General features: G+C 49.5%; 1 long non-coding RNA gene across 1 annotated transcript; it reads left to right on the top strand.

The window, feature by feature from the left end:
- The first annotated feature begins 12,194 nt into the window (after positions 1–12,194).
- Positions 12,195–17,709, top strand: LOC115251442 (uncharacterized). The gene is made up of 3 exons (XR_003889999.1): positions 12,195–12,581; positions 12,873–12,913; positions 14,808–17,709. It is a non-coding gene; the product is annotated as an uncharacterized lncRNA (long non-coding RNA).
- The last annotated feature ends 56 nt before the right edge of the window (positions 17,710–17,765 follow it).

Here is a 17,765-nt window from a genome sequence, read left to right as displayed (position 1 = left end):
CCATAATGCACGGTAGAGACAGTCATCAGAACCATTGTAATATTTTCTGCCAGTAACAGTGTGAGAATCCCGGACGTGTGAACACGCTTCATCTGAAAGCACATGTTCCTCTACAAAGAGGAAGACCAGCATGTCCATGTCCATGCTGACATGGCTCTGTCAGCAGAAACCTTCATCCTTCAGTGTCCTCAGTAAAAACAATAGAGACGTGAGAGAGGCCCTTTATATTTGTGGATAAACATGCTAAATCTATGGTGAGCTATCATTTTATAGCTATTTGCTTGTGCTTGTTTTTTTTTAAAAACACAGTATGAACTCAAACAATAAATTTGCTGGACTTGGAAATGCAAGATTTCGGCATGATCATAAAAAATTGCGGCCTTTGTTGTTTTAAAATGAAGTATAAACCTGATTGAAATGCAGGCGAACTGAAAATGCTGTTAGCATGAAGCTAAGAGGCTAAAAACCAGAGTATCATATGTTTCAATGAAATGTATGTCAGCAGAGAAAATCAACCAACTTCCTGGAGCAGCTGGTCCTTCAAAGGAAATGACAGGAACAATCAGTGTGTGTGTGTGTGTGTGTGTGTGTGTGTGTGTGTGTGCGTGTGTGTGTGTGTGCAGACCCCACCATCAATAGATGTGATTTATGTTCCTGGATGTGCCTTTTGTGAGAGGTTAAACCCACCGGCGTCTGATGATGCTTTCATATCGCGTTTCCCTGTGACACCACCTCTGTCTTTTCCATCCCTCTCATCTAATAAAGAGCGCGGAGCGACGCGCCTCTGACATCAGACAACATCAAAGGACGCGCGCACTTTACCTTCCGTGCGTTCCCGCCACTTTGTTGCTCTGCTTCTTGGGCTCTTTCATCCATTTGCACTGACTGCAGTGACGCACGCTGATGATGAGGAGCATCAAAAGACGTGCAGATCGCATCTGTGTAAGCAAATTAATCCCTTAAGTCTCCGCAGGACTTTGCACAGACGTGTGAAACAGTAATGATGGGATGTTCTCAATGGGGAAGACATCCATAATGCATGAGTTTGAACCTCGTGTTCCTTCAGAAAAGCCTCTCCTAGCATCTTCGTACAGATCCCAAATCTTAGCGTGGGTCTCTTCATTTCTGAGACCAGGCTCATTGTTATTTTATGAGCGTTTCAGTTACGTCTGTGATTCCTGCCTGCAGCGTTACCAGGAAACGGCGATGAGACGTCTCCCAGCGGACCGGCTGGCAGCAACACCAAATTTGAAAGATAAAGATGTCTGATGCTGTTTGATCTTCCATTAGACTGGTCAGCCGGCTGCACGTCTCTGAGGGCTATAAATGATGCATCACCGGTGCTGAAAGGTACCTTTCCAGCTCTGAAACCTCACATGGTCATAAAATGGCCGCCGAGCACCGAATACTGGAACTTTATGTAGTCGATATGAGATGATTCTGAGCACAAACCTTCGACAGGTCCTCCAGACTGTGGAGGACGCAGGTCAGTCCAGGGTCAGTTAATGGGGCTGGGTGTCCTGTGGGTGACTCCTGAGTGCTCCTGGAGGTGTCCGGCGATCAAAGCGTGCCGGCGCTGTGCACAGGACTGACGTGCACAGCGCCCCCGTGATGAAGTGCGGCGTCCTGTCCTCCTCCAAGGACCCGCAGTTCAGGGTTTTCATCAATCACCACCTCTCCTGCTTCACTCTCGCTCCTTTTAATGCCGCCTCACCCTGTTTCTGTCACACGTCTCAATCAAACCGTGGTCTCGCCCTCGCCGTCCGACGCCACTCTCCTGATAAACTTTACTCAGATTCCCGACGGACCTCCAACGACCTTGTCTTATCTTTTGAATCATCACCTTTTCTCCAGCTGAACTGCCTCCGCCACCACAGCTGTCCCCGCCGGCCTCCCCTTTAACTTAAGGCGGGTCCCGTCTGATGTGCGGCGTCTGCTGCCAAGGCCGCCTCCTGATGATTTATGAGCGCTCTCACTGCAGGTGTGTCTGCCCCTGCTTCACCTATCAGGGAGCCACAACTCTTCCCATTTCTCCATTTCCTTCTGGGCTTTTTTCCTGTCCCCAGCTGTCAACTCCATTATTTCCTGTCCAGATAAGCACAGGTGTGTCACAGTGTAGGAGATGAGGTCAGTGGCAGTCCCACTCCAGAGACAACTAGTAGTGTAACGCTAGGACCAGCTGAACCAGCTGAACCAGCGCCGGGGCCGGACCGCTTCCATTTGCATCCCTGGGAATTTGTAAAAGGTGAAAGAGGGGTTGAAAATGGCGTCTAGAGGGAGGAAAATATGTCGCCCTGTGGTCCGAACTGCTGGCATGGATGGAATGTGTGTGTGTGTGTGTTTGTGTGTGTGTGTGTGTGTGTGTGTGTGTGTGTGTGTGTCCATGCATGAGCAGCCAAGCTGTTGGAGCGTTTGTGGTCCCGTCATGTGTGGTCGGTATCCTGTTTGGGATCTTCCTCTCCCACTTTGCAGCGTCACCTGAGACGGTTCCTGCCCCTTCTGCCCCTTCTGCCCCTTCTGCCCCGAGGCCTCAGGTGTAGCCGACCGATACACGACCCGCCAATCATCTCATCAATAGCCGCCAATCACAGCACTCTGCGGCTCAAGTGTCTCTTTTCTTCCTCCAACAGTCCTCCCTTTGTTCCGGCTTGTTCTCTGTTACCGTTTTTCAATTCCAGGACTGTTTCTTCTCCGTAATCAATTTGCACAACACGGGCTATTGTTGCTTATTATGGGCTGCTCCTGGAATTCAATAATCATTTTGGTTCTTGTTGTGATTGGTAACCGAGGCCTCGGGGTTCTTGTGTGTGTTTTATAATCCGAAGAAAAGGAAATCCTTTCTGTAGTTGGATCCAAAGCCAGACGTTCACACATCCACATCCAAGAGTTCTCAAATGCTGATTCATCACACTTTTCACATTTAATCCACAATGTGGTGACAAACATGACAAAGTTTCATGCCCGCCGTTTCATTTCCTAATGGTTTGGACCTGAGCTCTCTCATTCGTTCTTTTTTTTTTCTTTTCTTGTCATCTTTCATCACTCCCCTCATCTGTCTGGGCTCTGCTCTCCTGCTTTCCTTCTTTCCTCTTTCATTCCTTCACACCTCTCTTCCTGCCGTCGTTGGGAATAGGAGGTAATTTACAGCGATGTAGGTTAATGACAGTGGAGACTCGCCTCGGCCACAGCGGCCTGGTGTCTGGGAACATGCCTGGAATCCAGAGTAGGACATCTGACATCTTCTTCCTGTATGAAATGATGAGCTCTGAGCAACTCAAAGCACTTATTATTCGCTTAAAGCTGGATAGAACTGGAAAAAAAGTGCCCTTAATTGTCCTGATTTTATTATTCCCCAGTTTCACCGCACTTGACACACCTCAACTTTGCTTCTCTTCCACCAGAAGGAGAATTTGGTTCATCAGATGTGATCCTTCCGGCTTCCCAAGTCCAGGAAAGTCCCGAGTGTTTGCAGAAAACTGTCAACAGTGCATCAACGTCAGAGGTTCAAACTAGAGACCCTCAGCATGGCCGTAAATTCAGATGTCCGAATTCCTACGAAATAAACAAAGACGTAATTGATGGAGTAGCGAGCGTAAATTAGAGTTGTGAGATGTTCTTTGAGTGCTGCACCTATGTAAATCTAGTCCTGATGGAGGCTGGCTAACATCCGTCTGCATATAGAAATGTCATTCAGAGGAAACATCGACTCTCGTTTGCCTCATCGGCCTGTTGCCTCCTGAAGCCGTGCATGCCTTCTGCTGTTCACCTGACACCCAAAGAGAGCGCTCAGGCCTGAAACAGCCACTCTCTACGGCTGACCGCCACCTAAACGGATCTCTTCAGGCTCGGCGAGACTGCCCAGCCCATCTGTTATTACAGTCCACAAGAGAGCATTAATCGGGCAGCTCTTAACCATGACAGACCCCCTCTCGGCCACCCCAAACATCCCTCAGTTCTCACACAGTTGTTTATGAATGTCCGGAGCGATCCGCGGAGGCAACACAAAACCCTTCTTTGTCTGACCGCCCCTTAAAGACGCTCCGGCGATTAAAAAATCTCCCCGGTGGCAGCGGCGGAGGCAGAGGCTGTAGCACCCCCCGCTGAGCTGTGACAGGCCGCTGTTTACCAGGACTCAACGTCTGTTCTCTTCCCCCCTGACCTCCGTCATCTTTGCTTTCTTTGCCCGTGATTCTCCCACACAAAGGGAGGCCGCTCGGAGCAAGCGGGAAGCCCCAAGGCAAACAGAGGCCCGGGCAGGAGGACAGAGCGCCATTGATGGCCCGAGTACTGACGGGAATCCTGAAAGACACCTCCAATGGATGGAAGGAACTGGGAAAGAAAGAAAGTGCCAGATCAGCATCACTGGTTTCATGACTGTGAATATCTACCATTTTCCTCCAAATCAGACTTAAGGCTCATTATCTATTCAGCAATTAGGGAGAGATCTGCTCATTATCGAGCCAATTATTCTGCCCTAATAACAGGCTTAAACCATCTCATTTTATCAATCTATACCATTTAAAGAGGCGAGTGCTCGATAATGGCTGCAAATTGAAGTTGGAGAAAGTTGGAGAGATAAGAACAGAGTTGTTTAGACTGCTGTGTGCTGCCATGCGTGTGGGAACCTTTCACAATAATCCGCGCACGTACGTCAGCCCGTCTGTGTGAATCTGAGCTCATGTGAGGCGGCGTGTGTGTGTGTGTGTGTGTGAGGCGGCGTGTGTGTGGCAGCAGCGACGGCAGCGGTGGTTCTCAGTGCAACATTGTCCTGTGGAGATAAGAGGACAGGGTCACAACTGTAAGACTTATCAAAGGGTCCACGCACCATTACACAGCTATTCTGACCCGAAACCCGCCATTACACACACACACACACACACACACACACACAGCATATACACCGACACACAACCCATATGGATGCATGTGTGAATGGATTTGCTTGGGTACACACAGACAAAGCGCCCATATGGATGCAGACACAAATGCAGCTCCGCTCTGCTCTCCGAACCACAAAAGCCCCCTCGTGCAAGTAATCTGCGTCTTTTCCGCAACGTTTCCTCACCACTGCACGTGGATGCCCGGGCACGATGCCCTGAAGGGGGCACGCAGGACGGGATAGCATTTCCAGGGAGGACCCGCTGGCCCGTGTAACCCCAGTGTGTGTGTGTGTGTGTGTGTGTGTGTGTGTGTGTGTGTGTGAGTGGAAGGGCGGGTGGGCCGGGGGCATTAATTACCTGTGTGCCCCTCCTGCTGAGGGAGACACAAAGGTTGCCCCCACTATGGGAATAATTATTGGGAAACGAGCTTTTTAATTTACCGCTGTCTGCGGCCGTTCCACGGAGGAACGGAACCGTGTCAGTCAGCACGTGCACGTGTGTCGGGATTAAGCACTAAAATGGTACACGGGAGCCCGAGCAGGTGGCCCTGGATCTGACCCACTGACCCCCCCATCATCCCGGGCCTATTGTTTCCTCATGGCGGCCGGGTCAGAGGGAACAGGTGGATGATCCACGGACGAGGATCACATTTCTGAATAATAGACTTTTATAACATAAGATGACTGGAGTGACAGAGAGACTCTGGGCACTTTAAAGAGGCAGCAACAGTGGAAAAGAACAGGGAGAAACCTGGAGCGGAACCAGGGCCATGGGTCACCTTGGCAGTCTTCCGCCGACATTAACATACCTTCTGACTATTGGTCGGTTCTACTTTGATGGACAGTTGGTGTCAGAAGCAGCGTTTTTCATGTAGTCAGTCGCAGCGGGTCACCTCTGCTAACATCTGCTAACGGCAGCGCTCAGTTTCCACGGAGAAGCGACGGGCTTTCCGACTCTTGGCAGTGTTTCATTTGCATCCTGAGCTTCCGGCGCCCCTCATCCCTGAACGCTTCTGATCGAACCACATGAGACACCTGTCAGTTTGTCCAAAAGTGCCCCTGAGAGGCCGCGATCGCCGAAGCCACAGCTCATTTTTCATGTGTGAACGGGTCTAATTACTGACGCTGAATTATGAGTTTCGCCGCTGGTGTGAGCCGAAGCACCCGGGCACACACACCACACACACCTATTCATCCCGTATCCCCTCTGACACCTACACCCCCCCCCCCATCATTCCACACTCCTCCACCAGTCTTTTGACATCCGCGCCTGCAGCTGCGCCCGCTCAGCAGGGGGGAGCTTTTCCAAACGAGGCTGGTTCTATGAGGTTTGAGACATTCTTTCACTCCGCTTTCCTTCTCCTCCTCTCAACCCGACCACTCAACCGCACCCCAACCTTCAATGAGCTCCCGAGCTTAACCCCAGCAGGGGGTACCAGTTTCCTGACACACGATGATCTCTCAATTTGTGGGGAAGTAATCCATTTAGCTGCTGCGCGCTGCCTTGGTTTTAGCCCCCCCCCCCCCCCCCCCGGCTCACGGATTTTGCAGTCATGGGTTTGAGAGGCGTCCGGGCTGAACTGATCGGCGCACGGCTGATTTAGCCTTTTCGTTCAGAAACGTTCCTGTTTGTGCTCCGACAGCTGCTGGATTAGGTCATCGTGGCCGAATCTGCTCCAAATGTGACGTTTAGATTAAGTGCTGCATATAGCAAACCGTTGACATGTTTCATCCAGACTCAGGAAAAAGATTCAGAGGGAATTCCGACCCCTTGGAGTAATGCTGAGCCTCACTGGCTAAAGGTGTCCAGCCAAGAGGCCATTACTCACACACACACACACACACACACACACACACACACACACAAACAGAAACACTCAGGCAGAGGTGCAGGCGACCCAAAGATGAGCCACTGTTGCCATGGGAACAGCCTGCCAAATCCTGAGTGAGACGTATTTAAATGGAAATCTATCCGCGGTCCCTCCTCATGAGCAAATCCAGGTTGGTTCTAGACACCGCTGTTAGCCTGTCCTCGCCCCCCGCCACCACGCGTCTCGGTGCATTTGGCCACGGCTGGCAGCACCGCTACGGTGGCGCGGCCCGCGGCCCAGAGGATTTTAAGCAGATTATGGAACCCGGAGAGAAACTGGGGAGGGGGGGCAGGGGGAGTGCGGAAAGTAATAAACACTGAGGGGGAAAGATATTTAGAGGAGAAGCGGAGAGAGTGGGAGGAGGTTCGACAGTGATTTCATTCAAATTGCCATGTCGCTGCTTGAAATGCAGGCAGACTAATTCAAGCTTTAATATGGATTTACATAATTCTCAGCCTGGGGGAGGACTACGACTCTGCAGCTGAGAGGGGAAAGGTGGAGAATTGAGGCTCACCCCAAGGACATTTGCAGAGTCACTATTTTTAGACCAGGGTGGTAATGGCTTCCTTCGTTAGCCCAAAACAAGGTTTTGGTTCGGGGTGAGTTAGCTAGCATGCTAGCATAGGTTTCTACATTAAAACTCCTCCGAAGGGGCCACATCAGCCCGGCCCCTTCGGAGTCGTGAATTTCTTTTCTGACATTCTGGCCAGATTTAGAAATGCAAAAGCCTTTAGAGGAATCTAAAGTTCAGTTTTGGGATGCGAAAAAGGCAGAATAAAAGTATTTGCTCTTTTTCCTTCCCGTAAAAAGTCCTTGTTGGCCTGCAGTTGTTCAGACGTGTATACAAGTGGGGGGGGGGGGGGGGTGTTTTTTGTTCTGGAGTTTATGCTCGTGTCATAACTGTTTACCTCAAATGATGCCGGGTCGAGTCCGAGTCTGTTTCTACTCTGCGTTACAGTCTGGCCTTGGAGGAGCAGAGTGATGCGTTCAGGAGGGATGGGAGACAGCGAGACACCCGAGGAGAATTCATGAAGATGAGGCGGAGGAAACAAAGCCGTAAATCAGTGTTTTTCCCGTCTTCATAAAAGACGCGGTGTTCTAAACTGCCTGCTTCTTGGCCCAAGCCCCCAAGGCTGTGACAAGTGTTAATAAAGTGGTATATCTGGGAACATGATCACACCAGTGATATCACACCCTTGAATGGACTCCCTCAGCAGCTCAGCGTGTGGAGAACGATTCTCCTGAAGGCCACCCACAGACTCACTCTTTACTGTTTACTTACATTAGTCTTTTTTTTTTTTTACCCAGACAGAAGGAACAAATTAATCAGCGAGCCTTCGGTGCAAATGAGCTCTTTGCAGCCCCTGATGGATGGAGGGTAATTTGCCCGCATCCGAATGCATCGCCTGTGCAACGATAGTGCCAAAGTGTGCGTTTGTGGCAGGAGACGCGGACACACATTTGTTCCGGTTACATTCACGGAGGCTGTGCTGTTCCTACGGAGCTATTAATAAATCTCCTTACAGCTGATTTAGCCCCTATAAATACTACTTGTCTGGATTGTATTTTATTTCAATATGCTTTGCTAAACCTTCCAGACACCCGACTCAGCATAGAGCTAATATGCTAATACTGTCTGTATAGCAGGCAACATCCATTCAGGTTATCTGGTCTTTATGGGGGTGAGTTCAAGACATAAATCCCAATATTAGATCATCTCCTGCTGCCATCCAGAGTGGTTCTGAATTTATGACTGGAGCTCTGTGCCCGGTGCGACACACGGCTGAGTTCATTACGCCCCTTTGATGGGCAGAAATTTGCATGTGTGTAACTTTATTAAGTGTGGATTAATGGCCTCACCTTTCCAGGAGGATCTGCCTACACTTCCTCAGCAGCCTGACATTTGCCGTGTTAAATAAAGTGGTCATCATCGTGCTCTTCGCTGGTGTCGCTGGGCGGTGTTAAATCCCCGTGGGCGAGGACGGTGACGTATCGTCGGCGGACCCGGAAGTCACGCTGAGTGCACCTGCCACAAAGTTTGCGGCGAGGGTGCAGAGGAGGCACCAAATCGAGAATAGTGGGATCAAAGCAGGGCCAGGAGCCTTTGTTGTTTTTCAGGATATTTTCCCGACGCAACCATTGTCTCCCTTATCGTGTAGCCCAGGCCGATCCTGTCGATCCTGCGGCGTGTCCCCTGCCAAACGCTCGGCCTCCGTCGCGCATGCTAACGACCACCCCAGATGGCCTGAATCACTCCCTCCGAGAGCAGCCTGCCGCTGATTTAAGTGAGACGAGGAGGTGAAGACAGGCTGAAAAAGAGATGGTCCCAGGGAAAGAAAGGAGAGCTCCCAAGGATGTTTTGCAGGGAATAATTTTCCATTTCGCACCACTGCTGCGAAAGGACCGCGCGCAGCCTTATGCTTATCAGAATTTGTGGTTATTGTCATTATTTCAAGGCAGAAAACAATCATGAACAAGCTGGTTATGCTGGCGACCAGCTGTCCTTTGCTAGCTAAGGATAAAAGCCATAGAAGCAAAACAGTAGCAACCCAAGATGTTGGACAGCACCTGCATTTATGTGCTAATACAACCATATTTCCGTCTAATAATACTCTTCTTATTGCAGCAATGTGGAATTCATGATGATGTCTGATCGACTGAGAGTGAGATTTCTTTGGTTTGCTCATCACGGCTGGAAACTGCGACTTGTTTTTGCCACATGCGGCGATGGAAAGCAGTTTATTCTGGACTTGACTGAAGATTTTAGAGCAGCGCTCCATGATTAAGGTTCACGTCGAGGGAGGAGGCAGCAGAGGGTCATTTGCCGAAGGATAAAGAGTAATTGTCGAGCGGTTGATCCATCCAGGAACTGCGGATTTTGACTCGGAGTGGGGGGCACAACTTGATGAGCTCAGAGCTTTAGCATAAAGAACTTCTGAGCCGCCCTGTGGGGGAAAAGAAGAGCGGGGCAAAGTTTTTCACGGGGAAAAAGACAGACTTTGGCTCTCGATGGCTGATTAATCAGTCAGTGATTTAATGGAAACGGTGGTGGGTTTGAGAGGGGAAAGGTCCTGGCGTTAGCTCCAGTTCCCCCAGTGATTAAAACGTCTGCTGTAGCTTTAGCATTAGCTCTTGCTGTATATTATCCCTGATCTTCCTCCTCCACCTCCCAGGAAGACTCACTGCTCTCACAAACAGCTCCCTCTTCCTCATCACTCCTCACGCTGTCCTAATATTTCTCCTGTTACATGTGGGAAATCCCTCCGCCCCCCCCGCCCCCCGCCTGCTGTCCTCGACGTGTTACCCGTTCTGGTCTGCCTGGGCGGCGGGGGTCTCTTTAATGGAAGCGGGTAGGAGAGAGAGGACCCGGGATCGTTTGACAGAGCATTTTGTGTAGAAGTGGTTTCATATTTAGCTTGAATCCTCTTTGACCTTGATTTGGTTGATGTCTGTGCTAGCTCACAGCGCTGTCCTGTAACAGGATGTGAGTCACAAGGTCGCCTTGCTAGCTCTGCTTTTTTGGTATTTTTTTTATTTTTGGCTGCCCCTCACGATGCCTGTTTTCCCGCTTTGTCTCTGTTTCCCATTGTTTATTTACATGTTTGTGCTTTCATGTTTTGTGCGGTTTCTTGAGGTTAATCAGGTTTAGCCTGCGTTCCTGTCGTGAATTACACCCGCCTTCCTCCGGCCCCGCACACACACACACAGAAACACACACACGCCCCTCGGTCGTCTTCAGTCTGGCATCAGTCACCCCCGTAAGACCCCATTTGGAAGCCGATCAGATCAGAACGAGGGAATTAGAATGAATCAATCTTGTGAAACTGCTTACGCGCCGCGGCGCCGCGGGCCTCAGGCAGCCAGCGAGCCACGCCGGGATTTCTTTGATTTCACACACGCAGGAAAACGGTTCAACATCTGCGGCGTAGTGAATTATGTCATTTCATCTAATCAAGTAATGGACAAGTTTGGAGTGTTTTTGAGTGCAGCTCAGGTCTGTTCCTGCAGCAGGATTCTTTTTATTTTAAGTAAATTGATCATTTGTAAAGGTCAGCTGTTAATTAGAAGATTGTGATATACTGATATCAGCTCCTATGATGATTAACTATACTGTATTTAAATTACTTCATGCACAAAAGTGCTGATTTATCAAGTGCAACCAAAGTTCGTCAGACTCAAACGGTTTGTTGAGTTACGCTACACAAACTATTTAACCGCTACGTCGACATTAGCTTCTTTTACCAACAAATATCAACATCTTTGTTGCATTTAGACACAAAGCTGAAGCCCCAGTCGACAAATACGTCAGTCTTTTTATAAAGATTAGCTTAAACACTGGTAAATACGCTGTGGATCCATCCCATCATGGCGGTATTCCATACATGTGTATCGCCTGTTCCCCGCTGGGTCCCAGTTGTGGATCTTAAGGTGTATTTTCTGCTTTAACATGTGTCGGCTGAGCTCTCGCTCCTGATTCCTGAAAACGATCCCGTCTGTTTCAGCCATTAACACACATCACTCCCAGTATCTGGAGAAGCTCTTGTGGATCTGCAGGGATCCCCCCCCCAGGGATCCCCCCCCTCAAATCTGCGTCCAGCTTTATCCTCAGCTCAGGAGATGTCTGGTCAGTTTGACGTGTTTGACATGTTGATGAGGTGCCGAATACGAAAAGAAAAGATTTTTAGAGAAAACGTTGCATTCTGGGCGTTCCGTCAAACACGGTTTGGCCACCGCTAATTTTCCAGCTCGCTTTGGACCAGAGCGGCGCACATTTGGAAATAGCAATTAGCATTTAAAAAAAGACGTTATTGAGAACACACCTCTGCACATTTATCTGCATTTTCGAAGCTTTTTCCACACATAAACTGGGAAAACGGAATAATAAAACAGTTGTTTACTAGCAGAATTCCGTGGGATCCGGTTCTGCTTGTTACCTGGCCCCATCCTCACTGTGGAGAGAGTCCGTTTCCTGGTTTGCTGACAGGTATCAGCACCTTCAGCCGGTTCCCTGTTTTCTTTGTGCCAGTTCTGCTAACTTTTCCCAGTAGTTTACCCTGTAGTTTGTGGGAAACCATCTTTTCCAATAAAGCTTTTGTTTTATTATTTACCAGAAAAACTCCCTGAAGTCTCAATGACTAAACCACATTTACCATTTTCTGTTTTAACTTTTACATTGAATTTCTCCAGGGACACAATAAACCAAGAAACATCAAAGCAAAGTTGTTCAAAATTGATCAAATTCCACGGAAGGAGAAACTAAGTTGCTCCTCTCACTGATGGCTCAGCTTTTCCTTTGATCTTTGTCCTCCTGTCTTTGATGGTTTCTGTCATTTTCGGTCCTGATACAGCCTGATCCTCTTTTCCAGTAAATATCTGCTTCCTTCCACACTTGATTGGAACTTGTTTGTTCTCTTTTATCTGCTCACATCTGCCGGTGCCGGAGATCCACTTGGAACCAGTCTGAAGTGAGCAGGCGTTATTGGTGTTTGGTGGCGTAACGATCCCCTGGTCTCGCCCCATTGGTCACCTGCTGACGCACCTGTTTGTAAGCGCCTCCGATTAGGGCAGCGACACTTTGCACCTGTGCCCCTCCCGGTGCTTCTCGGGCATTCGGGAGCGGCGGTTTTAAAAGCGAGCACGTGAGGGACGAAGCTTGTTAAAGTCATTGAGACATGAAAGAGGAGCCGGGCTGATGTGGCCCCTTCGGAGGAGGATTTCAGTGGGAGGCGAAGCGGCCTGAGTTTATTTGACTGTTGAAAAGGATCCGCGAGATGGAGCAGATAAGCACAAGGATGCAGCCAAAACGCCACGCTCGGCCCTCTCAGAGGAAGGTGAGTGTGTGTGTGTGTGTGTGTGTGTGTGTGTGTGTGTGTGTGTGTGTGCAGCTCAAACGTGGCTTGTCTGCATTCTGCTTTGATCAGTGCTGTAAAAATATCAAAGATGCTCCATCATAGACTCTTAATGGTTTGGAGAAATGCCGCCCCCCCCCACACACACACACACACACACACACACACACACACACACACACACACACAGACACAGACACACACTCGAGGCTGGTTTAACAAAATGCAGAGTTCATACTTCTTACCTCCCTTCTCTTCTTGTCATTTTTACAGTTCCTCCCTCATTCCCCGGCGTCTCCCCCAGGAGGTTCAGGGTGAGGGCAGTGGAGAGGCTGGTGGTGTGTGTGTGTGTGTGTGTGTGTGTGGGGTGGGGGGGGGCATACCTGACAATTTGTGAGTGTTGACATCATTGTCTTGCATGTTTTCACGTCCCTCTGAATTGTGGGAATATCGGTTAATAGCGCCACGTATGCTAGTCTGAGTCTCAGAGCGGATCAACTCCGGCTACATGGGACCGGAATCTGTTGTCCACAGCTCAATTTCCAACAATGCAGCCAGCTGGAGCAAAATTCCAAATTCCTTATTGTCGCCGTGGCAACGGGTATAATAAATCCAAGTAAGGATCGCGTACAGGTTTTACCTGAAAATACACAAACTCCTTTCAACCATTGCAGCTCAGTCTGGTGGCATAAATGTCCTGGATTAAATCTGAACGCTAAATCCAGGCTAACGTTAGCATCACGGGGCCGAAGGGATGACCAGATGCAGAGATTATGGGCTGGACGTCCATTATATTACCGTAGAAAAAATTGGGAGGCTTCCAGAACTTTTCGGAACCACACATTTCGGGGCGATCCGGTTGTGTTTCATGTGCGGCGCCATAATTTCAAAGACTGGATCATCTTGTGTGTTCGGGTCTCCCAGATTGCTGTTCTCGGGCCTGTTCCTCATCAGGGGGGGAGGAAATGAAAGAAGACGTTGACGGAGGGAGACAAAACTAAATTTTAAGGCTTTTTGGAACCAGCGTTTTTCAGAACTGGGTGGAAATTAAAAGAAAGGTCGGATTTCTCCGACTGCGCTGAAAATGAGCTCCTGTGTAAACAAAGGGAACCAGAACCGACTCGGCATCTGTTTTTCGTCTCAGGTGATAGAAAATAAGACCGGGGGGGGGGGGGGCAACAAAGGCAGATAATAAAATCATTAGCATTAGCGGATGTTAGCGCGGCTTTTCCCCGTTGGTCCCGACGGCCGGCCCACAACAGAGGGATGAAGGTAATGAAGGAAAAAGATTTGGAGGAAAGAGTCGGCATGTGGAGGGTACACACACACACACACACACACACACCACACACACACACACACACACACACACACACACTTCACACACACACACACACACACAGTGTTTAACGGGCTCGTAACGACGCCGCGTAAAACCTGATGAATTTATAATCTGTCTGCGCGAAAGGCGGCGGTCGTCCAGCGAGCGGAGAACTGGCTGCTCCTGGAACAGAGTCCACCTTGTTTCAAGCCGAGCCAGTGAAATTCATTCCACCTTATCACACATTCAGGTTCCTGGGTCAGATCGCGCGCACACACACACACACACACACAGGTGTTTATTACTGTACATTTATTACACACAGACGCTTTCATAACTCTGTTTTGGGGCAAAGGCCCAGACAGACGTTCGGCATTACGAAACGCTCCGGAGAGGCTGGAATCAAAGGGAAAAGGGAGGGAAGGAGGAGTTTATCCCACTGGCCACAACTGTTGACATTCCTTTGTCCCACATTAGCTTAATATCAGGGACTTTTCTCCCTAAACTACCGTGTTCTCCGGCGATGACTTTATTATAACGGAATTTTCAAGCGTTCTCTGTAACCCAAACAAAACCCACGCAGGAGCAGCGCTTCTCAAAACATTCCTGACGTACCTGCGAGCTGCCATCCGCTCGCTCTGCCGCCGCCGCCGCCGCCTGCAGACGGTCCATCGTTGATAGAGACAGGCATCTGAGGTCGCAGGACGCGTCTCTTTTCTCCCTTCGGCCTTCACGTGTTTTCATGCTAAAGCGCCAGGAAGCCTCGGATCTCCTTGACTGGCGGCTCCCCTCGGCTGGAATACCTTTCTGTTTTTATGGCCGCGGACCTTGAACAGTGCGGAATACCTCAGATATTCTTTCTTACTTGCTTCGTTCTCCTTCTGCAGATAATTAGCCGTTAAGACCGGAGCCAAGCCGCCATTTTCTCCTCGTCCCAATTCTCCATTTCAGCAGCTACGGAACAGCAGGTGGATTAAAGGGAACCAGGAGGCGTGAACATGTGGGAAGAGTCCTCCACCCTCCGACCTTGACCTCACCTTGCCTGGTTCTCCACAGCTGACCCCTGACCTCAAGGCCTCACCTCTGGAAGGAAGGGGGGGGGGGGGGGGGCTGCACCGAACCTTGGAGCTAGCTAATATGCATGTTGCTGCTTTTTCATGAAGCTGTCTGTCTTTTCCTTTTTTCTTCTTCCTCCTCTTCCTCCTCATCTGCCTCCTCCTCCTCCTCCTCGTCTGCCTCCTCCTCCTCGTCTGCCTCCTCCTCCTCGTCTGCCTCCCCCACCTCCTGCTCCTCCTCCTCCTCCATTCACTCATGTCCAAGGACGGAGCAGTCGTTTGGTTCTTTATGGTGGAGCGGAGTGGGGCTGAAATGAGGGTTTGTTCCCCTGAAAGATGAAGTGGTGACCTCGCCAGTACAGGCGTGTGGTGTGTGAGTAAGTGTGTGAGTAAGTGTGTGAGGGTGTGTGAGGGTGTGTGTTCCACATTGGTGAACTCCACAATCCTCTGGTGAGGCCGCTGTTTTTGCTCCTTTTCAGAGGTGCATGAGCAGCGTTCTGTTAGCGTAGCCCATCGTCAGGTTGCTAATGTCGGGCGCTTCCACACTACAAATATTTGTCCCAGTGTGTAATTTCCCCGCCTTAAAAACCCCCAGAGAAGAAGACTCTGAACCTTTTTATATGAGATAAAAGCTAAAGAATAACCTTATGCACAGAATGCTGGTGTGCACGGAGCAACTGTGACAGTTTGATGGAAACCACACACGGCCTCGCTCGCTCGCCCCTAAATCCGCCGCACATGCGAGCCAGACGTCCTCCTGACCGAGCGCGGCTGTATAGCATTTTTATTTTTCTTCCGTCCCAAACAAAGCCCATAAGTCAGGCACCCTTCTCACTGCAGTCCATTAAAGCTGGACGGCGAGGGCCTGTTTTTACGGCGGGGAGTGAAATGTAAATCCTGAATCTGGACTGAAGGAGGCCTCCAAATTTCCAAACACGGCCCCAAATAAAAGTTAGCTGGAAACTCATTAAGGACCTCCTGCTGGCTCTTTAGCAGGATTGACTGGTGTTCGACTCATCCGCATTAAATATAAATGTACACACCGCAGCGGGGGGGTGAGATAAAAACCTTTCCACAAAGCAAAACTTTGCTTTACGAGCGTGACTGCTAGCTAGCAGCGCTGGCGGAGGAGCGCGCTCCTGTATTTATGGCTCCTCCACAGGTTCTGTATGAATTAAACATGAGCTGCATCGTGCTGCAGAGAAGCGCCTGATGGAAATTGATAGGTGTTCACGTGGACTGACATCAATGACATCGTCCGTCTGGCTCGTTAACGTCCCCGGACGCCAATTCAGCATCGCTCTCACTTCAGATGAGTTTGGATCTGAATTCCTCGGAACCTTCTGCAGCTCGTGAGATCGTTCACGGCTTCTTTCAGGATGTTATACAGAGGTTAGCAACAGCAGCTAGCTGCTGGTCATCCAGTCACCATCGTCCAACTGCTGGGAGGGTCTGGTGTGTCCTCCCCCCACACAAAGGGGGCTCTGTGTGGCCCTGGAGCCACACCTGTCTCAGAGGTCAGAGGGGCCTCAAGGTCAGGTCAGGAGGAAGCGTTTGTTGGACCTTGGTGTCTTGAACCGGTTCACGGCCGCAGCTTGTGATGGGCTAGTGAGAGGTTTTCCCTTTTGTTTTTCTATTTCTATGTTTCTGTCTATCGTGCACTGAAGACACACACACACACACGCGCACACACACACACACACACACACACACACTTTCTTAAAGCCATTTTGAGACGTCTCACAGAGGCAAGTTGTTCTAATCCACCTGGCTTTTGCACTCAACTTTCCAAATGCCAACATGAGAGTTGGTCATAACTCATTTTACACACACTCACACACACACACACACACACACACACACACACACACACACACACACACACACACACACACACATACGTGCACGCTTTGAGACGCAGTGGCTGCTGCTCCAGAGACTTTCTTCTGTGAGCCGTTGGCGCCGCATTACATTAAAGGTCAGTTACTGAGATTCCATTTTAGAGTCTCCTCCTGCCGGCAGCCTGCTGCGAGTCAAATAAATTGGAAGATCGTCTGTCAGGCCGACTGTTTTAATTCCCACACATGAGTTTTCTCAGAGGCAACAACCTCTCCTCCCACCTCCTTCGCTCTGACTAAACTTCTGTTTGAACACCACACACACATATTGTGGCTCGTTTTAAACCAGAAAACTAACTGAGAGTTTACAAAAGGTGTTTTTTGTATGAAAAATGGACTCACCAAACCCCGAAATGGTGCTGAAAGAAGAAAGAGCTCCATCCAGGACGTGACCATGCTAATGCTAATGCTCATGCTAATGCTCATGCTTGTGGTCATGTGTCGCGTAGAGAAGTTGGCGTGAACCCAAAGTTAGGATGAAGTGACTCTTTTAATTCTGCTCTGTTGAGACAGTTTTGTTGCTCTACTTCCATGGAATCACCAGGTTAGCAAAGAGAGGCTAATTGTGATGCCATTCTGTTCAGAAGGTCTTTTAGTCTGAATAAAAATAGAGATAACTGTTTCCTAAATACGAAGGGTTAATGATATAGCTCTATATCTGAGGTTTTTGGTGCCACTCTAAAGAGCTTTAGGGCAGATATTAATTGAAGTGAACGTATTTCCTGTTCCTCTTCCTCTCCTTCGTCCCCGATGGCCACACTGATATTTCCTCTGCAGACAGTCTGAAGAAGACGGAGAGACGAAGCAGAGCTTGGAAGGACCTGAGCAGATCTAAAGATTCCTGTGTGTGTGTGTGTGTGTGGGGGGGGGGGGGGGTGAGGAGTGTTTAATG

The sequence above is a fragment of the Takifugu rubripes genome, chromosome 11 (genome assembly GCF_901000725.2).
Source record: "Takifugu rubripes chromosome 11, fTakRub1.2, whole genome shotgun sequence".
NCBI classification, from domain to species: Eukaryota; Metazoa; Chordata; class Actinopteri; order Tetraodontiformes; family Tetraodontidae; genus Takifugu; species Takifugu rubripes.
The sequence above is the reverse complement of the archived record's forward strand: the minus strand, read 5'-3'. Positions and strand labels throughout refer to the sequence as shown.